We start from the raw sequence: 26,363 nt of genomic DNA, 5'->3' as shown, positions 1-26,363 counted from the left end.
GTCAAAGGGCAGAGTGGACATTAAGACACTAAGTTACAACTGACACTTGTGTAAAGGTACAGAAATGTACCCCCAAAAATTGAATAAGTGAACAACATACTCATAGGGTACAGTAAACTACCTTTACCAAATGGTTTGCTGTTGCTAAAATAAAATAGTCAACACACTGTAGGTACCTACTTGCCCTTCACATGCAATCCTGTCATACCTTGTAACAGGCTGCTGGAGTCCAGGTGAAGATCCACCGCTTTCCTCTTCATTACCATCGGTGTAAATGTCTGCTGGCTGGGTTGATGACCTTGAATGTGTCCATAGTGAAACAAAATAATGAAAAAACCTGCACCAATGTAATAATAAAAGAAAAAGGCCAGGTGGAGTTGCTCCTCCACTACAGTGAATGTTTCACAGTAGCCAAGTTAAATTGTTGAAACATTTTAAATTATATGATAATACTGAAATAGACAAGACTCCCAACACATTGATGAAGGCTTAATTTATATGGAAAGAATAATAAAATGTATCATAATACAATAAATAAATCTAAATAATTGATAGATTTACCAAAGTAGACTCATGTAAACAATAAACATAGATACATGTATTGTTTTTTAATACTCTTTCTCTTTGATTTGGACATTTCTAATTAAATCCAGTAAATGCATAAAATAAATGAGTGGAAAATTAACAACAAAAAAAGCTGGCCACCCCAGCAATGCAGTTATCCATGTGACAATTCATCACGTGCTTAGTCATTAGTCTCCTTTCTCTGTCTGAGGTCTGGATATATTCACTTAAAAAAAGATTTGCAATTACGTAAGTTCCCATATTATGCCCATTTTGAGATAAATCATTTTATTTTGGGGTAGGTTCACATGGTTTGATTTTGAACACCATATTTTTCTCAGTGCACATTGCTGCAGCACCTATGTTCACCCTGTGTCTTGAATGTTCTATTTTAGCCACAGAGTGATGCATCTCACGTCTATTTAATCTTTGTTTGGAGTTGCACATGCACAGAACCTAGGTCAGGACTACTAGCCAATCAGAAGTAGAGTAGTGCAGCTGCAATAAAACCAGTGTAACAGAGGACATAGATAAGGTATGGAAGTACAGGCTGGACTACAGTCAAGCTGTTTTCTGGAAGTTCAGGAGCAGTGTTTTCTGTGGGAGAGGGTAACTCCCTTCGGGGTGGACTTTGGGCTTTTCCACTTCACAAACTGTTTACATGCACTAAAAACTATTACACAATAATATGAAGGAAAGGGGAAAAGGCTAAACACAATATGGGTACTTTAAAGTAAATTTGTATTGTAAAAAAAAACAAACATTTAAATTGTAATACCTCAACCAATGTAAGAGTTGTTTAATACAAAAACCTGTCGCAGTTTTCTCTGTGAGTCCTGATGAGGCGGAACTGCACAAACTAATAACATGATACACATTTTACTATAGGTCCATTAGGTGGTTGAGAGTTCTCCGATACCTAAAATGTGAATAAACAATGCCAATATATTTAAAGTTAGTCATTGTGCAATGACATAGTGCTGATTGATTTTAAGAAAAAGTATCTACTTGCCATCAACGCTGAATCAATGTCCAACTGTAGCGGGCGGATGTAAATGATAGCCTGCCCTACTGAGGCCTCTGGGCTTATCAGATGTTGGATTGTGTAACCCTCATTTGGGCATTCAATTACTCCAAGGTCTTTGCTCTGAGTGGTACCTGATATTTTCAGTAATTCAAATCCTCCACAACTTGCAAGCTTAGGATAGGCTTTGTAGAGAAAACTTTGGAAGTCATCAGATTTATTGTCATGTCCTATAATACAAAATTGGTTAATATACATAAGAAATATTAGAAATTATTTAGACAATGTTTCATCCACTTTAAAAATGGTATTTAGGAATAAATTGCTAGATAAGCTAGCGTACTAAATTGCATTACCATGAAAAGTTAATCTCTTTTCCCCCAATCCTACAGAACGCAGCATCTCTTTTTCATTTCTTGTGGGAATTCCTAAAGATGACTTGCTGGCCAAGCAGCAAAATGTGGGTGAATGTTTTTCGCCCCTGGATGCCATAGGTCCTTCTAGTCGGAACACTTCGGTTATATGGACGGAATAATCTTCCGACTTCAGCTATTTAAAAAAGCACAAATGTTTAATTAATTGAGTATGTTGCAAATGTATGATACTTTAACTAATCTGAATCATAAATGCTTTAACATTACCCAGGGTTGTGTAGTACTACGAGTAACGTTACTGCTGAAGCATAGGTTGTATTTCGGACTTCTGCTCTTTCAGCAAAAACTCGATCCCCATTTTACTGTCCAATAACGCATTAGTGCTCAAAATATATAATAGAAAGTAAATCCCATAACCGGGCAAAAATGGCTACCAAGGCATGTCATCCCACAAATGTTGCCAATTGTTTAACAGAATCCCTGCTTTGAAACAAGCTTTGCCCATGTTCTGGTGCTAAAATGCATGGTCTCTTAAATGGTTAAGTGAACAACACATGCATTACTGTAACAGTGCAGATAGATTCTTGCAATGTAATATTTAACACAACTGTTATTACAGAACTGGTAATAACATATTTTAACAAACTGTAGAAATTGCCATTTACTGTTACAGAGTTGCCAACATTGGTGACCTGGCTGGAGTGAGAATTGGACTAAATTGTAGCTAACTGGTAAAAGTCTAGTAATAGCTAACGCTAGGCTACTTACCATCAACTGGGTGCAATGGAGGGATCGCATCCGGCCTGTTGGAAGACTCACCACGCACGACACGGTCCACTAATAAGTGTGGAGATTTTTGTTAATAATTTAGCAGTTATTTAGCAATTTGGTAGTAAGGCTTTCTTAAAACAAGGGTTACTAACCATCTCCTGTTTGACTATCTGCTGCTTCTCGAAGTAGACTTGAAATATTCCTCGCCATCTTTATCTTCCGGGGAAGCTTACTGTTGAAATATGCAGCAGCTAATGGCGAAACAATAGCTATCAAAATCAAATGAAAGATGGCGCTACAATCAACGGTTTGTTAAACCCTTTTGTTACCGACCGCGCGCTCTTTGCTGCTACTTGATTGACAGCTCAGGTCTGACAGTTTGCTCTCAAGTGTCCAATAACAGTGCTCCAAGAGTAAAACATTGCAGTCCAATAAGGACAGCTCTGTGTAACTGGTTATGTCCCGCCTCTTTTCAAAGGAAAAGAAATGCACATGTCATTTTAAATGAAAAGGGGCGGGACATAAGCCATTTGATAGAACTGTTCTCATGGAACTGCAATGTTTTAGGCTTTATAAAACACAGTTTTTTCCTGAACATGTTTAAATGGCCCGAAAACGTAACCTGTAAAGGTTTATGCCTGGTATTGAGCTGTTGAACGGTGCTGGCAGCCTGGCACAACCAAGACGCACACACTTCTCAGACCCTCTACCTGATCATGCGCTTGCTTCAATGAACGTGACTGAGAACAGGCCACATGTTAACAATAACATCACTTAAGAGATGTCTATTTATTTATTTAAGTATTTATTTATTTAAGTATTTATTTATTTAAGTATTTATTTATTTAAGTATTTATTTAAGTATTTGATTGATTGATTTTGACACATTTAGTCCTCCATAGGGGTGGACATTTTGACCAGATTCCCCCCCAATATGTATTAAGATTACGGCGTTGATAGGGCTTGAAAGCTAGGAAATGACGCAAAATGATCCACACAACACATGGTTGAAAAGGAAAAGTAGTTTATTTTAAAAAACTGAGAAACAAAAAGCAGTGACACCACTGGCTCACTGGGTGTCTGCATCACCTGCAGTGAAGGGAGATTGATTAGTGAAATTGAACAGGATACATTGTGCAATGCAGAGAAATAAAATAGAAATGCCCCTTACCTCCATCCTGGGGGAGAATTATTGGGACCGAGATGGAGGGACAGTGGAATTGCGCCCCGGCAAGTGCGAGCAGTCTCTGTTGCAGCTCAAATTTTTGCCGTTTTATCAGCACCATCTCTTCCTGGAGGGCATACTGTCTCTCCAGTTGGCCCTCTATCCCCCGCAGCACCACCAATTTCTCCCTCTCAAGTTGCACCAGCGTCTCGCCTGCAGGTCGTTTAGGGGGGCCGCCTTCTAAAGCCTCCCTGCATGCGGACACCGGGCCCTGCTGGTTGGCGCGCGGGGACAGGGCTCGGTTGTGGGGGGTTGTCCTCTCCTGGGGGACGTGCATGTCGCCACTCCGCTCCCAGATGGCTCCTCCTCCTCCCGCCCTCACTGTACCCTGAGAGGCCCTCGTCCCCCAGAATATCTATGCCTCCACCAATGCCTTCAGAGGCCGTCTTTCCAATTATAGAATGTACTTTTTCCTCGTCGGGGGTGAGGGTCGTAGCACCAGGTGTGCCATCACCCGTGCCCATGGTCTCTCGCCTCACCTTAACACTTTTTTTTTGTTTGGCTTTTGAAGTCCTGCCACTTTTTTCTGACCGCACCCCAGTCTCGGAGACCACAGGGACTAGAGGGGGACATATTTTGGGCTATGGCCTGCCAAATGCGTTTTTTTGCCCTTTGTTCCCCCAAATAGGTCATCCCGGTGCTGGCTGACCTCGTCCACTAAGACGGCCATCTCCTCTGGGGTAAACGAGGGTGACCTCTTGCTCCGTTTGCTGCCTGTTTTCCCATTTTCACATGTGTGCGCCTCGCCACAGGGGGGTATATATGCAATGCCGCCGCTCCCATAACGCGCACTACGTGCTGTGCGTAGGGCACCAAGTCCTGAGGGGGCACCCAAAAATTGCCGACTGAAAAATCATCTAGTTATTATAATTATAATGCCAATATTATTTCAGTAGGCCTATATTAATATTAGGCACCTTCTAGGCATGTATGTATGTCACAAAACAGGCAAAACAAGAGATATATTTAATTGCTCAAAAAACGTTACGATGGTGCCCCCCCTCCAAAAAACAAACACTCAACTTCCCAAGCTTGATCGCCGTGGCGGTGCCCTTTCCTATCTCAGTGGCCTGACAAACTTTGACAGTAGGCTTGGTCAACTTTTCGAAAATGGCCTCTAAAAGACAACAGGAGTCAGGGGCAGAAAAAAAGAAAGAGAAAGAAACTTCGAGAGATGCATCACTTTCAGGTAAGTCCATGTTTAATCATTGTTAAATACGGGAGATGTGCTGCTAATAGCCTTTACATACACCTCGAACTAGCTGACGTTATTGCTAATGTTAGCACACTCAAATACAGTGCCTTGCGAAAGTATTGGCCCCCCTTGAACTTTTTGACCTTTTGCCACATTTCAGGCTTCAAACAAAGATATATAAAAAAAATTAAAAAATCAACAACAAGTGGGACACAATCATGAAGTGAAACGACATTTATTGGATATTTCAAACTTTTTTAACAAATCAAAAACTGAAAAATTGGGCGTGCAAAAGTATTCATCCCCTTTACTTTCAGTGCAGAAAACACTCTCCAGAAGTTCAGTGAGGATCTCAGAATGATCCAATGTTGACCTAAATGACTAATGATGAGAAATAGAATCCACCTCTGTGTAATCAAGTCTCTGTATAAATGCACCTGCTCTGTGATAGTCTCAGAGGTCCGTTAAAAGCGCAGAGAGCATCATGAAGAACAAGGAACACAACAAGCAGGTCCAAGATACTGTTGTGGAGAAGTTTAAAGCCGGATTTGGATACAAAAAGATTTCCCAAGCTTCAAACATCCCAAGGAGCACTGTGCAAGTGATAATATTGAAATGGGAGGAGTATCAGACCACTGCAAATCTACAAAGACCCGGCCGTCCCTCTAAACTTTCAGCTCATACAAGGAGAAGACTGATTAGAGATGCAGCCAAGAGGCCCATGATCACATTGGATGAACTGAAGAGATCTACAGCTGAGGTGGGAGACTCTATCCATAGGACAACAATCAGTCGTATACTGCACAAATCTGGCCTTTATGGAAGAGTGGCAAGAAGAAAGACATTTCTTAAAGATAACCATAAAAAGTGTTGTTTAAAGTAAACAAGCCACCTGGGAGACACACCAAACATGTGGAAGAAGGTGCTCTGGTCAGATTAATCCAAAATCGAACTTTTTGGCAACAATGCAAAACGTTATGTTTGGCGTAAAAGCAACACAGCTCATCACCCTGAACACACCCTCCCCATTGTCCGACATGGTGGTGGCAGCATCATGGTTTGGGCCTGCTTTTCTTCAGCAGGGACAGGGAAGATGGTTAAAATTGATGGGAAGATGGATGGAGCCAATACAGGACCATTCTGGAAGAAAACCTGATGGAGTCTGCAAAAGACCTGAGACTGGGACGGAGATTTGTCTTCCAACAAGACAATGATCCAAAACATAAAGCAAAATCTACCACGGAATGGTTCACAAAAAGACAAATCCAGGTGTTAGAATGGCCAAGTCAAAGTCCAGACCTGAATCCAATCGAGAATCTGTGGAAAGAACTGTAAACTGCTGTTCACAAACGCTCTCCATCCAACCCCACTGAGCTTGAGCTGTTTTGCAAGGAGGACTGGGCAAAAATTTCAGTCTCTTGATGTGCACAACAGATAGAGACATACCCCAAGCGACTTACAGCTGTAATAGCAGCAAAAGGTGGCGCTACAAAGTATTAAGTTAAGGGGGCCAAATACTTTTGCACGTTTTTGATTTGTTAAAAAAGTTTGAAATATCCCAAAAATTTCGTTCCACTTCATGATTGTGTCCCACTTGTTGTTGATTTTTTCAAAAAAAAAATCATTTTTATATCTTTATGTTTGAAGCCTGAAATGTGGCAAAAGGTCAAAAAGTTCAAGGGGGGCCAATACTTTTGCAAGGCACTGTATGTTAGGTGCAAGCTAAATTGAAATTTGACTGTTAAACATTATCTATGTATTTGAAGTAACTGACGCCGGCTAGCTATTACTTGACTGTACATTCTATGATGCTTTTATATTCGATTTATCAAATAGTTTTTAAATGAGCAATAAAGGTGGAGTGCTCTGGCTGCATGCTTTCAGTTTTAAATGTTTATAACGCTAATTAATTTGGAAAACCAAGAAACGTAAGGGTGGGGCTGAAAAATTAAGAGACAAAAAGACATCACCTTCACTAAACAAGGTTTTACCAATTGAAAAATGGCTGTTTATTTTACATGAAGCTCCAACAAATATTTTGCACATTTAGCACCAAAAAAATCAGTAACTAGCATAATATTAAAAACAGAATTTGGATGCACCACCACCACCACAGGGCAGCTGTGGTGGTGGTGGTGGGGGGGGGGGGGGGGGTGTGTGCCCTAAGCATAAAGAAATTATGCTTAGGGCACCAAAATGGCTAGCGGCGGCACTGTATATATGCTTTAATGGGCTTGATTACTACTTGGATACACATGTTAGCTGTGTACACACACACAGCATGAAACGCACCAAGGTATTGTGCGCACCAAACAGCGCCTTAAAGAATTGTATTGGTGGCCTAAAATGGACTGTCATGTAGAAACTATGATCAAGAACTGTACAACATGCAGACAGAATGATAAGTCCACTGTCACCCATGATGCCCCACTCCAACCTGTTCCCTTACCATCTGCTGCCTGGGAAAGTGTCGGTGGACATCGTGGGCCCTTTTGAGATAGCACTTTCTGACTGTTGATTTGCCATCACAATGGTTGACTACCACAGTAAGTGGCTGGAAGTAGCTTCCGCTGCCCGGGCTGATACAGCTACCATCATACCATTTCTGACTACAGTTTTTTCACGAAAATGGAATCCAAAGGACTTGATAAGTGATAACGGTCCTCAATTCCTCTCTGCTGACTTCTCAGACTTTCTCAAAAAGAGGGGAATTCAACACATGACATCTTCAGTTTCTTACCCAAGAGCTAACGGGGAAGTTGAAAGATTCAACAGATGTGTGAAAGACTGCCTGCAAACTGCTTCAATTCAAGGGGAACCATGGAAGCCATTCCTGAGAACGTACCTAATGGACTACAGGGCAACTCCACATTCTACCACTAGAGTATCCCCTTCAGAACTGCTCCATGGCCGACGGATGAGAACAAAGCGTCAGGTGATTGACCTGCCTGTCCCTCCATCTGACAGACATGTCATGCGTGAAAGAGTGAAGGATAAACAACGAAAGATGAAAGAATACACTGATGCCAAGAGGCATGCTTAAACCACCGACCTCCATGCTGGTGACCAAGTACGGGTTAAGAAGCCATGGAGAGTGAAGAAAGGACAACTGGAACTCTCTAAACCAAGGACTGTCGTGACAAAGAGAGGACCCAACACTTACCTGTTGGACGACGGAAGGATCTGGAATGCCTCCCATTTGTCAGCGCTGTCAGAATTGAGCACATATTCCGGTTCTAATGAAACAATGGACTGTGACACAGGGGCTGACCAACCACCTGACACTGACTCTGATAGCCAGCCCAGGCCTGCCAGGATTAGAAATCCACCTTGCTGGACTAAGGACTTTGTCATGGAGAAATGAACTGTTTCTGACTAATGTGAATGTGTGGGTGATTTGATCTCTTACATTGTTATAGAGTGACAGTGACCTGTTTAACTAGGTAACCAGAGGTATGCTTTGTTCAAAAGGGGAACATGTTGTGTCCATTGATGTATTGCATTGTTCTATGCATTCACAGGTGTAGTATGGGGTTATATGCACTTGCAAGTACAGACACTAGGGGCGCTAGTACGAGCGGAAGTGCAGTGTTGAATGTATGTTTGGAAGTTAAGACACTGAGTAAACTACGCTCTCTGTTCCTAAATGCTTTGTGTGTGTTAATGTCTTCTGAAACAACACCACAACACATGGCTGAAAACTTTGAGACAGAAACAAACGCAGGATACAGTCCCTGGAGCAACGGACTACTAGAGAGACCTGATCAAACGCTCACTGAGATCATCCAGAAGGTCAAAGGAGAACAGGGATGTGACTGGCACACTGCCCTTGACTGGGCCCTCATGGCCAAGAACTGGATGTTGAAGGTTCATGGTTACAGTCCTGATCAATGAGTGTTTGGACAGAATCCTAACCTTCCTTCTATATCAGTTGACAAACGACCTGCTGTAGAAGGCACCACTATGAGTGCTAGAGTTGGAGAACACATTTCTGCTGGACATGCTTCTAGGAGAGCATTGACTGAAGCACAGTCTTGTGAGCGGATAAGAAGGGCCCTACGTAAACAGCTCAGGCCCACAGACGACATGTATGTGACAGGAGACAAGGTCTATTCCTGTAGAGCACACTGTCCTGAGTGGAAGGGACCAGGGCTAGTTATGGGTCAAGATGGAGCTGTTGTATTTGTAAGACATAAGGGGACTCTTGTTAGAGTACATCAATCCAGGTCTAAAAGATAAACACACAGGATCAGGAATCGGCAAAGCAAACAGTGCAGGACAACAGTGAGGCAGCAAGTGAGAAATGCATCTTAAACAATGGAGCAGAAAGCTCAGATGGTGAAGAGAACCCAGACAGCGAGCAGGAGAACATCAGTGATGATGAGGTGAATACAGGAGAAGTGGTTCATCCCAGTAGGACACAAACTGAAACAGATCACAATGTTTGTGGTCACCCCGTCTCTTCTGCTGGGGTGAAGTTAAGAACAGGACAGACCCTAACATTCATGAAACAGGATGGTGGTGGTCCACAGAGAGCCAAAGTTTTAGGCACGGCAGGCAAAGCCTCTGGGAAATACAAACCCTGGTTTAACTGGCAACATATTGAACCTGATGGCAGTGATGGACAAAAGGAGCAAGTGGATATGTCAGGTGTTGACCATCTTAACACTGAATCAACTGATAGGGAGACTGTTGTACTCATAACAAAAGACATGTCATTTGATACAGCCAAACAGGATGAAATTCTGAATTGGAACAAAAACTATGTTTTTGAGGAAGTGGATGATGCAGGTCAAAAGTGTGTCTTTTGCAGGTCAAAAGTGTGTCTCCCACCAACAAACACACAGCAGGTGTTCTGTCATCCTGTAAAAAACATATTTATTTCTCCCTCTCCCTCCCTCCCTCCCTCCCTCCCTCCCTCCCTCCCTCCCTCTCTCCCTCCCTCCCTCCCTCCTGCTCTGAGAGCCCAGTCTTATTACTGGTCATAAATGTGGTGTTTACAGTGTATGTGTGTGTGTGTGTGTCCATGTGTGTGTGTGTCCATGTGTGTGTCTAGGGTCACCAACAAACACACAGCAGGTGTTCTGTCGTCATGTATAAAACATCTTTATTTCTCCCTCCCTCCCTCCCTCGCTCCCTCGCTCCCTCCCTCCCTCCCTCCCTCCCTCCTGCTCTAAGAGCCCAGTCATATTACTGATCATAAATGTGGTGTTTACAGTGTATGCATGCATGTGTGTGTGTGTGTCCAAGTGTGTGTGTGTCCATGTGTGTGTCTAGGTTCACATACCATCCTGTGAATAACATCTTTATTTCTCCCTTCCCTCCCTCCCTCCCTCCCTCCCTCCCTCCCTCGCTCCCTCGCTCGCTCCCTCCCTCCCTCCCTCTCTCCCTCCCTCCCTCCCTCCCTCCTGCTCTGAGAGCCCAGTCATATTACTGGTCAGAAATGTGGTGTTTACAGTGCATGCATGCATGTGTGTGTGTCCATGTGTGTGTCCATGTGTGTGTGTGTGTGTCCATGTGTGTGTGTGTGTCCATGTGTGTGTCTAGGGTCACTGGGTCACCAACAAACACACAGCAGGTGTTGTGTCATCATGTATAAAACATCTGTATTTCTCCCTCCCTCCCTCCCTCCCTCCCTCCCTCCCTCCCTCCCTCCCTCCCTCCCTCCCTCCCTCCCTCCCTCCCTCCCTCCCTCCCCTCCCTCCTGCTCTGAGAGCCCAGTCATATTACTGGTCATAAATGTGGTGTTTACAGTGCATGCATGCATGTGTGTGTGTCCATGTGTGTGTGTGTCCATGTGTGTGTGTGTCCATGTGTGTGTGTGTGTGTGTCCATGTGTGTGTCTAGGGTCACTGGATCACCAACAAACACACAACAGTTGTTCTGTCATCTTGTATAAAACATCTTCATCCCTCCCTCCCTCCCTCCCTCCCCTCCCTCCCTCCCTCCCTCCCTCCCTCCCTCCCTCCCTCCCTCCCTCCCTCCCTCCCTCCCTCCCTCCCTCCCTCCTGCTCTGAGAGCCCAGTCATATTACTGGTCATAAATGTGGTGTTTACAGTGCATGCATGGATGTGTGTGTGTCCATGTGTGTGTCCATGTGTGTGTGTGTGTCCATGTGTGTGTTTGTGTCCATGTGTGTGTCTAGGGTCACTGGGTCACCAACAAACACACAGCAGTTGTTCTGTCATCTTGTATAAAACATCTTCATTTCTCCCTCCCTCCCACCCTCCCTCCCTCCCTCCCTCCCTCCCTCCCTCCCTCCCTCCCTCCCTCCCTCCCTCCCTCCCTCCCTCCCTCCCTCCTGCTCTGAGACTCCAGTCATATTATTGGTCATAAATGGGTATTTACAGTGTATGCATGCATATGTCTGTGTGTGTGTGTCCATGTGTGTGTGTGTTTCCATGTGTGTGTCTAGGGTCACTGGGTCACCAACAAACACACAGCAGGTGTTGTGTCATCATGTATGAAACATCTGTATTTCTCCCTTCCTCCCTCCCTCCCTCCCTCCCTCCCTCCCTCCCTCCCTCCCTCCCTCCCTCCCTCCCTCCCTCCCTCCCTCCCTCCCTCCCTCCCTCCCTCCCTCCCTCCCTCCCTCCCTCCTGCTCTGAGAGCCCAGTCATATTACTGGTCATAAATGTGGTGTTTACAGTGCATGCATGGATGTGTGTGTGTCCATGTGTGTGTCCATGTGTGTGTGTGTGTCCATGTGTGTGTGTGTGTCCATGTGTGTGTCTAGGGTCACTGGGTCACCAACAAACACACAGCAGGTGTTGTGTCATCATGTATAAAACATCTGTATTTCTCCCTCCCTCCCTCCCTCCCTCCCTCCCTCCCTCCCTCCCTCCCTCCCTCCCTCCCTCCCTCCCTCCCTCCCTCCCTCCCTCCCTCCCTCCCTCCCTCCCTCCCTCCTGCTCTGAGAGCCCAGTCATATTACTGGTCATAAATGTGGTGTTTACAGTGCATGCATGCATGTGTGTGTGTCCATGTGTGTGTCCATGTGTGTGTGTGTGTCCATGTGTGTGTGTGTGTCCATGTGTGTGTCTAGGGTCACTGGGTCACCAACAAACACACAGCAGTTGTTCTGTCATCTTGTATAAAACATCTTCATCCCTCCCTCCCTCCCTCCCTCCCTCCCTCCCTCCCTCCCTCCCTCCCTCCCTCCCTCCCTCCCTCCCTTCCTCCCTCCCTCCCTCCCTCCCTCCCTCCTGCTCTGAGAGCCCAGTCATATTACTGGTCATAAATGTGGTGTTTACAGTGCATGCATGCATGTGTGTGTGTCCATGTGTGTGTCCATGTGTGTGTGTGTGTCCATGTGTGTGTGTGTCCATGTGTGTGTCTAGGGTCACTGGGTCACCAACAAACACACAGCAGGTGTTGTGTCATCATGTATAAAACATCTGTATTTCTCCCTCCCTCCCTCCCTCCCTCCCTCCCTCCCTCCCTCCCTCCCTCCCTCCCTCCCTCCCTCCCTCCCTCCCTCCCTCCCTCCCTCCTGCTCTGAGAGCCCAGTCATATTACTGGTCATAAATGTGGTGTTTACAGTGCATGCATGGATGTGTGTGTGTCAATGTGTGTGTCCATGTGTGTGTGTGTGTCCATGTGTGTGTCTAGGGTCACTGGGTCACCAACAAACACACAGCAGGTGTTGTGTCATCATGTATAAAACATCTGTATTTCTCCCTCCCTCCCTCCCTCCCTCCCTCCCTCCCTCCCTCCCTCCCTCCCTCCCTCCCTCCCTCCCTCCCTCCCTCCCTCCCTCCTGCTCTGAGAGCCCAGTCATATTACTGGTCATAAATGTGGTGTTTACAGTGCATGCATGCATGTGTGTGTGTCCATGTGTGTGTCCATGTGTGTGTGTGTGTCCATGTGTGTGTGTGTGTCCATGTGTGTGTCTAGGGTCACTGGGTCACCAACAAACACACAGCAGGTGTTGTGTCATCATGTATAAAACATCTGTATTTCTCCCTCCCTCCCTCCCTCCCTCCCTCCCTCCCACCCTCCCTCCCTCCCACCCTCCCACCCTCCCTCCCTCCCTCCCTCCCTCCCTCCCTCCCTCCCTCCCTCCCTCCCTCCCTCCCTCCCTCCTGCTCTGAGAGCCCAGTCATATTACTGGTCATAAATGTGGTGTTTACAGTGCATGCATGCATGTGTGTGTGTCCATGTGTGTGTCCATGTGTGTGTGTGTGTGTGTGTGTCCATGTGTGTGTGTGTGTCCATGTGTGTGTCTAGGGTCACTGGGTCACCAACAAACACACAGCAGTTGTTCTGTCATCTTTTATAAAACATCTTCATCCCTCCCTCCCTCCCTCCCACCCTCCCTCCCTCCCACCCTCCCTCCCTCCCTCCCTCCCTCCCTCCCTCCCTCCCTCCCTCCCTCCCTCCCTCCCTCCCTCCCTCCCTCCCTCCCTCCCTCCCTCCCTCCCTCCTGCTCTGAGAGCCCAGTCATATTACTGGTCATAAATGTGGTGTTTACAGTTTATGCATGCATGTGTGTGTGTCCATGTGTGTGTCCATGTGTGTGTGTGTGTCCATGTGTGTGTGTGTGTCCATGTGTGTGTCTAGGGTCACTGGGTCACCAACAAACACACAGCAGGTGTTGTGTCATCATGTATAAAACATCTGTAGTTCTCCCTCCCTCCCTCCCTCCCTCCCTCCCTCCCTCCCTCCCTCCCTCCCTCCCTCCCTCCCTCCCTCCCTCCCTCCCTCCCTCCCTCCCTCCTGCTCTGAGAGCCCAGTCATATTACTGGTCATAAATGTGGTGTTTACAGTGCATGCATGCATGTGTGTGTGTCCATGTGTGTGTCCATGTGTGTGTGTGTGTCCATGTGTGTGTGTGTGTCCATGTGTGTGTCTAGGGTCACTGGGTCACCAACAAACACACAGCAGGTGTTGTGTCATCATGTATAAAACATCTGTATTTCTCCCTCCCTCCCTCCCTCCCTCCCTCCCTCCCTCCCTCCCTCCCTCCCTCCCTCCCTCCCTCCCTCCCTCCCTCCTGCTCTGAGAGCCCAGTCATATTACTGGTCATAAATATGGTGTTTACAGTGCATGCATGCATGTGTGTTTGTCCATGTGTGTGTCCATGTGTGTGTGTGTGTCCATGTGTGTGTGTGTGTCCATGTGTGTGTCTAGGGTCACTGGGTCACCAACAAACACACAGCAGTTGTTCTGTCATCTTGTATAAAACATCTTCATTTCTCCCTCCCTCCCTCCCTCCCTCCCTCCCTCCCTCCCTCCCTCCCTCCCTCCCTCCCTCCCTCCCTCCCTCCCTCCCTCCCTCCCTCCCTCCTGCTCTGAGAGCCCAGTCATATTATTGGTCATAAATGGGTGTTTACAGTGAATGCATGCATGTGTGTGTGTGTGTGTGTGTCCATGTGTGTGTGTGTTTCCATGTGTGTGTCTAGGGTCACTGGGTCACCAACAAACACACAGCAGGTGTTGTGTCATCATGTATAAAACATTGTATTTCTCCCTCCCTCCCTCCCTCCCTCCCTCCCTCCCTCCCTCCCTCCCTCCCTCCCTCCCTCCCTCCCTCCCTCCCTCCCTCCCTCCCTCCCTCCCTCCTGCTCTGAGAGCCCAGTCATATTACTGGTCATAAATGTGGTGTTTACAGTGCATGCATGCATGTGTGTGTGTCCATGTGTGTGTCCATGTGTGTGTGTGTGTGTGTGTGTGTCCATGTGTGTGTGTGTGTCCATGTGTGTGTCTAGGGGTCACTGGGTCACCAACAAACACACAGCAGTTGTTCTGTCATCTTGTATAAAACATCTTCATCCCCTCCCTCCCGCCCGCCCTCCCTCCCTCCCTCCCTCCCTCCCTCCCTCCCTCCCTCCCTCCTGCTCTGAGAGCCCAGTCATATTACTGGTCATAAATGTGGTGTTTACAGTGCATGCATGCATATGTGTGTGTCCATGTGTGTGTCCATGTGTGTGTGTGTGTCCATGTGTGTGGGTGTGTCCATGTGTGTGTCTAGGGTCACTGGGTCACCAACAAACACACAGCAGTTGTTCTCTCATCTTGTATAAAACATCTTCATTTCTCCCTCCCTCCCTCCCTCCCTCCCTCCCTCCCTCCCTCCCTCCCTCCCTCCCTCCCTCCCTCCCTCCCTCCCTCCTGCTCTGAGAGCCCAGTCATATTATTTGTCATAAATGGGTGTTTACAGTGTATGCATGCATATGTGTGTGTGTGTGTGTCCATGTGTGTGTGTGTTTCCATGTGTGTGTCTAGGGTCACTGTGTCACCAACAAACACACAGCAGGTGTTGTGTCATCATGTATAAAACATCTGTATTTCTCCCTCCCTCCCTCCCTCCCTCCCTCCTTCCCTCCCTCCCTCCCTCCCCCCCCTCCTGCTCTGAGAGCCCAGTCATCTTACTGGTCATAAATGTGGTGTTTACAGTGCATGCATGGATGTGTGTGTGTCCATGTGTGTGTCCATGTTTGTGTGTGTGTCCATGTGTGTGTGTGTGTCCATGTGTGTGTCTAGGGTCACTGGGTCACCAACAAACACACAGCAGTTGTTCTGTCATCTTGTATAAAACATCTTCATTTCTCCCTCCCTCCCTCCCTCCCTCCCTCCCTCCCTCCCTCCCTCCCTCCCTCCCTCCCTCCCTCCCTCCCTCCCTCCCTCCCTCCCTCCTGCTCTGAGACTCCAGTCATATTATTGGTCATAAATGGGTGTTTACAGTGTATGCATGCATGTGTGTGTGTGTGTGTGTCCATGTGTGTGTGTGTTTCCATGTGTGTGTCTAGGGTCACTGGGTCACCAACAAACACACAGCAGGTGTTGTGTCATCATGTATAAAACATCTGTATTTCTCCCTCCCTCCCTCCCTCCCTCCCTCCCTCCCTCCCTCCCTCCCTCCCTCCCTCCCTCCCTCCCTCCCTCCCTGCTCTGAGACTCCAGTCATATTACTGGTCATAAATGTGGTGTTTACAGTGCATGCATGGATGTGTGTGTGTCCATGTGTGTGTCCATGTGTGTGTGTGTGTCCATGTGTGTGTGTGTGTCCATGTGTGTGTCTAGGGTCACTGGGTCACCAACAAACACACAGCAGGTGTTGTGTCATCATGTATAAAACATCTGTATGTAGCAGAGCCAACAGACAAACCACGTACCCTCACACCTTTCCCCTACCCCCGACAAGGAGAAAGGGGGTTTCCCCCCTTGTCCTTATCTCCAGAGCAGGACCTTCAAAGCTTCTGGCCCAGCATGGGGTCAGAAGGTAGACCAAATGGCCTTACAGTATGCAGACAAAGGAGTTTAAGGAAAGACTAACTTTTCTGGATTTACAAACATATGCTCAAGGACTACATGGCTTATGGACACTATTTCAATGACAGTAGTTGATGTGTTATAATGTATGCTTCCCCTTTTATGCTGTGTTGATATAATTTGATGTTTTAATGTAACTTCCTTTCCTGTTATGATAAATCAGTTAATCTTGATATCAAAATGATTTTAATCTACAAATTAAACCATTTATTAATGTTGTATTGTTATATTTTGAAGTATTAGAAATACATGGACATTTGAAATAGCTGAACTCTGAAAAGTTATCAACTACTTCACACCCATACGTCAATCTCAGGATGGACGCCCAGGGGGGAGTAACTGACCAATCAAAGAGTTCACCTCCAAAAGGATACCCCCCCTTTAGCAAGGATTATAAAACCCTGACGCACAAGCAAACCTTGCTTTTTCGCAAGGATTCACTGGATATGTTCGCGACACATCTGACCTATCCTTCTCAATCAGCAACTCACTGGACCACCAGGAACTTTAACGAAAGATTCCTTTGCTCTAACCGTTTGACAACGACGAACGGAACTTTGATTCTTCTTCTTCAAACTGACAACAGTAACTACGATATTGCTACATTTCTTACTTGTGAACATTGGCATATTGTGATTTAATTTGTTACGTTTGATTTTTAGTTTGCAAATGATTCAACCTAACTTTCGTTAGGATTAGTTAACATAGACTCCCTCCATTGTTCTCCTGAAGCCTATCTCTCTCTCTTCCCCTCCCCACGCGCTCTCAACCCACCATCTAGTATTCCGCTCTCATCATAGTTTAGGACCTACTGTATACTGTTTAACTCAACTCACTCTCAACTAGCCTATAACGTCTTTGGTATTTGTTCATCATAATTACATTTTCTTAAATAAATCATTGTTTATAATACTCGCGTTATCCCTCACGTTATCTGATCTGCTCTACTTTCATGGAATTCGCTACTTAAGATTAGACTGATTATTACGAGTGCTATTATTCAATAAGGTTTCCTCTGTCCCTTAAATAAATCAGAGGTGGTGCCCCCAAGAATTGTATACTTTATTATAAATTAAGTATTGCTAATCTTAACCGTGCAAACCACGCTACATATGGAGCCCCGTACGAGGCTTTGAAACAGATTGAAATGAGCGATCTATAACGGGAGATACATTTTCCGTCTGAAACCCACCCTCCCACCCTGTTGGTTAAATTAATGTTCCGTTGTATTTAACTATTCCCCCAGATAGCTACGGGTTTAAACACTGTTTAAATACCGTGCTGTGTACTGAGTGCATTGGCTTTGTCGTGTACAATTGGCTGTTTGTGTTATAACTTATAACCAACTAGCTTCGAAAAGCTAGACTTGGGCAAAGGTACGCGCGTGCGCAGTGACACTACGGCCCGTTCAATTCATTTTGTAAATCTACATAGGCAGCACTTCCAAAGGAAGGCGTAAGAACCTTTTTAAGAGTCACAACACTAGTTGTATTGGTACCATACACGCTTCTAAAAGGTGTATTTTCGTGGTGTTTACTATTTTGGGTTAAACGAATTAACCTTGAAACTGATAAGTTGTTCCAGGAAACAAACATGCGGTTTAGTCCTAAAGGACTTTTATTTTGAAAGAGACTTCGCAGTTCTCTACTAAGCTATATGCTTCCATATTGTTAAGCAATTGGTCATTGATTAACTTAAGTTTCGAAAAGAAGCTTCATTTTTTGCATTGAATTAAACTTTAATGTAAAGCCCTTGCGCAATTTGAAGCTACATTATAGACGCAGCTCATAAATTTGGTTCGTTACCCGTTTGATTCAACAAGCTAAACCGGCTAATGTGCTATAGTATTTAAATACATGGTACTTTCCTCAATCCAGTTCAGGTTAAAACAAATCAACAGCTTCTCAATTTAAATTGCCTAATCCATTATAGTGAATCTAAAGAGATTACTAACAAATTGAGATTTAATATAGGCCTACATTATTTATTTTAAACGTTATTTTGTTTAGCAAAAAAACTAAAGTGCCTATCAACATTATCACAATAGCATTGTGTTAATAACTTCCAGTAGCCAAACCAATCCTTAGCTAACTAAACATGTCTCATCTCACGGAAGCTGAGAAACTGATTGTCCACCTATCCGAGAAAGAAAACCCAAGATATGTGGAAACGCTGACCAATCTAAATTTCGATATGATCACCAGGAAAATTCAAGAAGTGGTCATAGAAAATGTAGGCCAATCATTGAGCAAATCCCAAATTGTCAAATGCCTATCCAGCCTCGGCCTCAACTATGCTGCAATGCTCAGGTTAGCAATAACAAAAGTCAACACACAATGGACACAAGCTCTCCAGGATCGAGAAGATGCCCTCAAGGCGACAGGAAGAGAACAAGCACGACGCGAGCAACTAGAACAGGAAGGCAGCGACCTGGCTGACAACCTGGAAAGAGCTATGACACAAGCTCTCCAAGATCGACAAGAACTGGAAACGGCTAGAACACAAGCTCTCCAGGATCGAGAAGATGCTCTCAAGGCGGCACAAAGAGAACAAGAGCACAGGAAACAATTGGAACAGGAAACCAGCAACCTGGCTGTAGAACTGGAGAGAGCTAGAACACAGCTAACGGAAAAGGAAACAACCCTCAGGGATGCCCTCAAGGCGAAGGAAAAAGAACAAGAATTCCGGGAGACAATGCAACAGGAGAACAAGGAACTGGCTACGGATCTTGAAGACCTAAGAGAAGAAATGCAGGGGGTTCTGAAAAGCAACGAGGACTCAGCATCACTACTGTCAAACACCGCAAAGGTATTGAATGAAACGAATGAAAGAGTATCACAATACGAAGACTTAAAAGAAGAAAATGACACTCTCCACACAAAAATCCAACTCCTGAACCAAGATCTCTCACACGTCAGAGCTGCCCGGGAGACGATGAAGGACGATTTACTTGAAACAAAAACTGAACTACTTTCTACCATTCATAAACTGAACAAGGCGAATGCCACAATCCAGTCCACAGAAGCCTGGAGACGCCGAGACACAGACCAAAGGAAGGGAACAGACGACAGAGAAGTAGATCAGCATTCAAGAAACGAGCACAGAAGAGAACTGTTCTCACCCGAACCACCCCTCCACTCCGGGTATGAAGCGAGAAGACCATATAGGGATACATCCCTTTCCAACCAATCTCCATGCCAGGCTGACACAAATCCACGAAGGATCAGGAGAGCAGGAGATGTGGAGCAGCCGAGCAGAAGACTGGATGAGCAGAAAATTGAGCTACAATCCCAACCTGAACGACGCGCTCAGACCACAGCCCCAAACAGATGGGATGATCATGAACCCTCACGTTCAGCCTATCCACAAAATGCATGGGAAATGCATAACCTGCCACCAGCAGTGTCTCTAAATCTGCTATTGAAAATGAGCAGGAACATAGAAAAGTTTGATCCAGACAATCCCACACAGAGCATTGAGATGTATCTGGAACAACTGAACTTTAATCTCAATCGCATACCTAGAGCTACAGACGCAGACAAGCTGTACCTGTTAAAGAGCACCTCTTCCAGCTCAATCAGAGCCCTGCTTGACAGGCAACCAGCAGAAGAACGCCGCAGCTATGACATGGCTTGCCAGACCCTCAAGGCGTGGCACTCAGAAACTAAAAGCTCTTGCTGCATTGCCGCAATGCACACAAGACAAAAAGAAAACGAAAACCCGAAATTATTCTATGAGAGGTTCCGGAAAGCTTTCTTTGCAACGGAAAACCAACCCGGAGGAGAAGAAACTTCCACGTTCAAGTCAATGTTTATATACAACCTCTCCCAACCCATACGACCCTTCATGATGACCTTTGGGGACCATGAAACCATGACGGCTCTGCAGATAAGGGACATGGCATATAAATCCTGGGCGAACAACAACCTACGTCAGGAACCAAATGTCTATGCGGTGGAATCAGATTCACACCTACAACTAGAAGGAAGAGAACTCCAGAGACCCTACGAACCAAAACCTCCAGACACAGCAACACACAAACAAGCCCCACAGTTACACACATTTCTCGGTGAGCTTTCCAGAAAAGGAAGAGCTAACCGAAGCTATGTACCCGTCACACTTGAAGATGAAGTGCCCTGCGAAGGATTGCTGGACACTGGTGCAGAAATCTGCCTTATTGCACCCACCTTGGCCGCTCAGCTAAAAGGAATAGCCAGGTCAAACAGAAGATGGATTAAAAGGGAAGATGGTGAATTCAACATCACAAGCTTCACCCAAAACAAAGCTCCAGTCACAGAGACGCTGTACTTGAAGCTGACATTTGGGGAAATGTCCCTAATCCACCCCATCCATGTCTCTCCTCTTGAGACTGAAAAACTGCTGATTGGACACGATCTACTCAACAGACTGCAACCCCTCATTGACTTCAAACAAAACCAGATGTGGACCCACGTCAAGAAGCCTTATCCACTGCCTCACCCTGAAGTCCAGAACACAGTCTTCACAGTGGAAGGGGGGGGACATCCCACGTCTGATCCACATCTCTCAGAAGAGGACCTGATCCATAGGTTAGATGGCCACTCCAGACCGCCACAGAGCTACGCCACTCACCCATCGAGACACAAGGTTCAAACAGAATCAGCACATTGCCATGACCGTCCGGTACCATGGGAAACCCACCTGCAACGAGAAGCATCACAGGTCCACAAGAAGTCACATGATGCCAACTGGATGAGAGTGCAGAGAGTAGAAAGACCTACTATGGCCGACAAGCATCCCAGAAGAAGCACGCCAGCCGTGACAAGGTGGAACAAACCCCGTAAAAGGGAAAATGCCTCTACTTGTGGACAACAGGCCATGCACAGAGGCCTGGCCTCGCCTTATATCAGCAACCACTGACGAAACAAGTGCACAACAGGTGCCCTGACCAAAGTGCCTCAAAGGTCAAAAGTAAACCTTCCTTTAAAGCAAAATAATAGGCAAATACTGTCATGAGACAAGTATATCCACTAATCCTTTTATATTTAAATCTGTTACCAGAAACCCAACATGATTTACTTTGAGGTACTGTCAACAAAAACAAGAACGCCATAGAGCTAACGCCCCATAAGCAATCCTCCCTGGCCCCTGACGAATAAGACCATGACTCCAGGAAGTCAAGGCACCCACTTCCACTTCCATCTCTCTTTTCTATCCTTTCATTCTAAGAAACTTAGTAATAGGACCAAAGTTGGCACCCATTGATTCCTACATTGTTTAGTGTCCACTCATGCCAATGTTTACAGTAGAAATGCTGTCGTAGTGTCGTGTTTGTCTTTTCTCTGCTCTTCTTACGTGCCAACAGCCCAACGACGTCGAGTCGTCGGACGTTGCCAGCAGGGGGATATGTAGCAGAGCCAACAGACAAACCACGTACCCTCACACCTTTCCCCTACCCCCGACAAGGAGAAAGGGGGTTTCCCCCCTTGTCCTTATCTCCAGAGCAGGACCTTCAAAGCTTCTGGCCCAGCATGGGGTCAGAAGGTAGACCAAATGGCCTTACAGTATGCAGACAAAGGAGTTTAAGGAAAGACTAACTTTTCTGGATTTACAAACATATGCTCAAGGACTACATGGCTTATGGACACTATTTCAATGACAGTAGTTGATGTGTTATAATGTATGCTTCCCCTTTTATGCTGTGTTGATATAATTTGATGTTTTAATGTAACTTCCTTTCCTGTTATGATAAATCAGTTAATCTTGATATCAAAATGATTTTAATCTACAAACTAAACCATTTATTAATGTTGTATTGTTATATTTTGAAGTATTAGAAATACATGGACATTTGAAATAGCTGAAGTCTGAAAAGTTATCAACTACTTCACACCCATACGTCAATCTCAGGATGGACGCCCAGGGGGGAGTAACTGACCAATCAAAGAGTTCACCTCCAAAAGGATACCCCCCCTTTAGCAAGGATTATAAAACCCTGACGCACAAGCAAACCTTGCTTTTTCGCAAGGATTCACCGGATATGTTCGCGACACATCTGACCTATCCTTCTCAATCAGCAACTCACTGGACCACCAGGAACTTTAACGAAAGATTCCTTTGCTCTAACCGTTTGACAACGACGAACGGAACTTTGATTCTTCTTCTTCAAACTGACAACAGTAACTACGATATTGCTACATTTCTTACTTGTGAACATTGGCATATTGTGATTTAATTTGTTACGTTTGATTTTTAGTTTGCAAATGATTCAACCTAACTTTCGTTAGGATTAGTTAACATAGACTCCCTCCATTGTTCTCCTGAAGCCTATCTCTCTCTCTTCCCCTCCCCACGCGCTCTCAACCCACCATCTAGTATTCCGCTCTCATCATAGTTTAGGACCTACTGTATACTGTTTAACTCAACTCACTCTCAACTAGCCTATAACGTCTTTGGTATTTGTTCATCATAATTACATTTTCTTAAATAAATCATTGTTTATAATACTCGCGTTATCCCTCACGTTATCTGATCTGCTCTACTTTCATGGAATTCGCTACTTAAGATTAGACTGATTATTACGAGTGCTATTATTCAATAAGGTTTCCTCTGTCCCTTAAATAAATCAGAGGTGGTGCCCCCAAGAATTGTATACTTTATTATAAATTAAGTATTGCTAATCTTAACCGTGCAAACCACGCTACATGTATTTCTCCCTCCCTCCCTCCCTCCCTCCCTCCCTCCCTCCCTCCCTCCCTCCCTCCCTCCCTCCCTCCCTCCCTCCCTCCCTCCCTCCCTCCTGCTCTGAGAGCCCAGTCATATTACTGGTCATAAATGTGGTGTTTACAGTGCATGCATGCATGTGTTTGTTTCCATGTGTATGTGTGTGTTTCCATGTGTGTGTGTGTGTGTGTCCATGTGTGTGTCTAGGGTCACTGGGTCACCAACAAACACACAGCAGGTGTTCTGTCGTCATGTATAAAACATCTTTATTTCTCCCTCCCTCCCTCCCTCCCTCCTTCCCTCCCTCCTGCTCTGAGAGCCCAGTCATATTACTGGTCATAAATGTGGTGTTTACAGTGTATGCATGCATGTGTGTGTGTGTGTGTCCAAGTGTTTGTGTGTCCATGTGTGTGTCTAGGGTCACCAACAAACACACAGCAGGTGTTCTGTCATTCTGCATCAAACATCTTTATTTCTACCTCCCTCCCTCCCTCCCTCCTGCTCTGAGAGCCCAGTCATATTACTGGTCATAAATGTGGTGTTTACAGTGTATGCATGCATGTGTGTGTGTGTGTATCCAAGTGTGTGTGTGTCCATGTGTGTGTCTAGGGTCACCAACAAACACACAGCAGGTGTTCTGTCGTCATGTATAAAACATCTTTATTTCTCCCTCCCTCCCTCCCTCCCTCCCTCCCTCCCTCCCTCCCTCCCTCCCTCCCTCCCTCCCTCCCTCCCTCCCCCTCCCTCCCTCCCTCCCTCCCTCCCTCCCTCCCTCCCTCCCTCCCTCCCTCCCTGCTCTGAGACTCCAGTCATATTACTGGTGCATAAATGTGGTGTTTACAGTGTATGGATGCATGTGTGTGTGTCTGTGTGTCCAAGTGTTTGTGTGTCCATGTGTGTGTCTAGGGTCACCAACAAACACACAGCAGGTGCTCTGTCATTCTGCATCAAACATCTTTATTTCTACCTCCCTCCCTCCCTCCCTCCTGCTCTGAGAGCCCAGTCATATTACTGGTCATAAATGTGGTGTTTACAGTGTATTCATGCATGTGTGTGTGTATCCAAGTGTGTGTGTGTCCATGTGTGTGTCTAGGGTCACCAACAAACACACAGCAGGTGTTCTGTCGTCATGTATAAAACATCTTTATTTCTCCCTCCCTCCCTCCCTCCCTCCCTCCCTCCCTCCCTCCCTCCCTCCCTCCCTCCCTCCCTCCCTCCCTCCCTCCCTCCCTCCCTCCCTGCTCTGAGACTCCAGTCATATTACTGGTGCATAAATGTGGTGTTTACAGTGTATGGATGCATGTGTGTGTGTGTGTGTGTCCATGTGTGTGTGTGTGTTTCCATGTGTGTGTGTGTGTGTGTGTCCATATGTGTGTCTAGGGTCACTGGGTCACCAACAAACACACAGCAGGTGTTCTGTCGTCATGTATAAAACATCTTTATTTCTCCCTCCCTCCCTCCCTCCTTCCCTCCCTCCCTCCCTCCCTCCCTCCCTCCCTCCCTCCCTCCCTCCCTCCCTCCCTCCCTCCCTCCCTCCCTCCCTCCCTCCCTCCCTCCCTCCCTCCCTCCTGCTCTGAGAGCCCAGTCATATTACCGGTCATAAATGTGGTGTTTACAGTGTATGCATGCATGTGTTTGTGTTTGTGTCCATGTGTGTGTGTGTCCATGTGTGTGTTTGTGTCCATGTGTGTGTCTAGGGTCACTGGGTCACCAACAAACACACAGCAGTTGTTCTGTCATCTTGTATAAAACATCTTCATCCCTCCCTCCCTCCCTCCCTCCCTCCCTCCCTCCCTCCCTCCCTCCCTCCTGCTCTGAGAGCCCAGTCATATTACTGGTCATAAATGTGGTGTTTACAGTGCATGCATGCATGTGTGTGTGTCCATGTGTGTGTCCATGTGTGTGTGTGTGTCCATGTGTGTGTGTGTGTCCATGTGTGTGTCTAGGGTCACTGGGTCACCAACAAACACACAGCAGGTGTTGTGTCATCATGTATAAAACATCTTTATTTCTCCCTCCCTCCCCCCCCCTCCCTCCCTCCCTCCCTCCCTCCCTCCCTCCCTCCCTCCCTCCCTCCCTCCCTCCCTCCCTCCCTCCCTCCCTCCCTCCCTCCTGCTCTGAGAGCCCAGTCATATTATTGGTCATAAATGGGTGTTTACAGTGTATGCATGCATGTGTGTGTGTGTGTGTGTGTCCATGTGTGTGTGTGTTTCCATGTGTGTGTCTAGGGTCACTGGGTCACCAACAAACACACAGCAGGTGTTGTGTCATCATGTATAAAACATCTGTATTTCTCCCTCCCTCCCTCCCTCCCTCCCTCCCTCCCTCCCTCCCTCCCTCCCTCCCTCCCTCCCTCCCTCCCTCCTGCTCTGAGAGCCCAGTCATATTACCGGTCATAAATGTGGTGTTTACAGTGTATGCATGCATGTGTGTGTGTGTGTGTGTACATGTGTGTGTGTGTTTCCATGTGTGTGTCTAGGGTCACTGGGTCACCAACAAACACACAGCAGTTGTTCTGTCATCTTGTATAAAACATCTCCCTCCCTCCCTCCCTCCCTCCCTCCCTCCCTCCCTCCCTCCCTCCCTCCCTCCCTCCTGCTCTGAGAGCCCAGTCATATTACCGGTCATAAATGTGGTGTTTACAGTGTATGCATGCATGTGTGTGTGTGTGTGTGTACATGTGTGTGTGTGTTTCCATGTGTGTGTCTAGGGTCACTGGGTCACCAACAAACACACAGCAGTTGTTCTGTCATCTTGTATAAAACATCTTTATTTCTCCCTCCCTCCCTCCCTCCCTCCCTCCCTCCCTCCCTCCCTCCCTCCCTCCCTCCCTCCCTCCCTCCCTCCCTCCCTCCCTCCCTCCCTCCCTCCCTCCTGCTCTGAGAGCCCAGTCATATTACTGGTCATAAATGTGGTGTTTACAGTGCATGCATGGATGTGTGTGTGTCCATGTGTGTGTCCATGTGTGTGTGTCCATGTGTGTGTGTGTGTCCAAGTGTGTGTCTAGGGTCACTGGGTCACCAACAAAAGCACAGCAGTTGTTCTGTCATCTTGTATAAAACATCTTCATTTCTCCCTCCCTCCCTCCCTCCCTCCCTCCCTCCCCTCCCTCCCTCCCTCCCTCCCTCCCTCCCTCCCTCCTGCTCTGAGAGCCCAGTCATATTATTGGTCATAAATGGGTGTTTACAGTGTATGCATGCATGTGTGTGTGTGTGTGTACATGTGTGTGTGTGT

At 46.3% G+C, this 26,363-nt stretch overlaps 2 protein-coding genes across 2 annotated transcripts in view; one reads left to right on the top strand and one right to left on the bottom strand.

The window, feature by feature from the left end:
- The window catches only part of LOC124471292 (NACHT, LRR and PYD domains-containing protein 12-like), a 1,476,309-nt gene that overhangs the window by 782,026 nt on the left and 667,920 nt on the right, over window positions 1-26,363 (bottom strand). The gene's annotated exons all lie outside the window — the stretch shown is intronic.
- The window catches only part of LOC124471300 (NACHT, LRR and PYD domains-containing protein 12-like), a 479,590-nt gene that overhangs the window by 224,234 nt on the left and 228,993 nt on the right, over window positions 1-26,363 (top strand). The gene's annotated exons all lie outside the window — the stretch shown is intronic.

This window comes from Hypomesus transpacificus, chromosome 9 (genome assembly GCF_021917145.1).
Source record: "Hypomesus transpacificus isolate Combined female chromosome 9, fHypTra1, whole genome shotgun sequence".
Taxonomy (NCBI): Eukaryota; Metazoa; Chordata; class Actinopteri; order Osmeriformes; family Osmeridae; genus Hypomesus; species Hypomesus transpacificus.
This window is presented reverse-complemented; position numbering and strand designations above follow the sequence as displayed.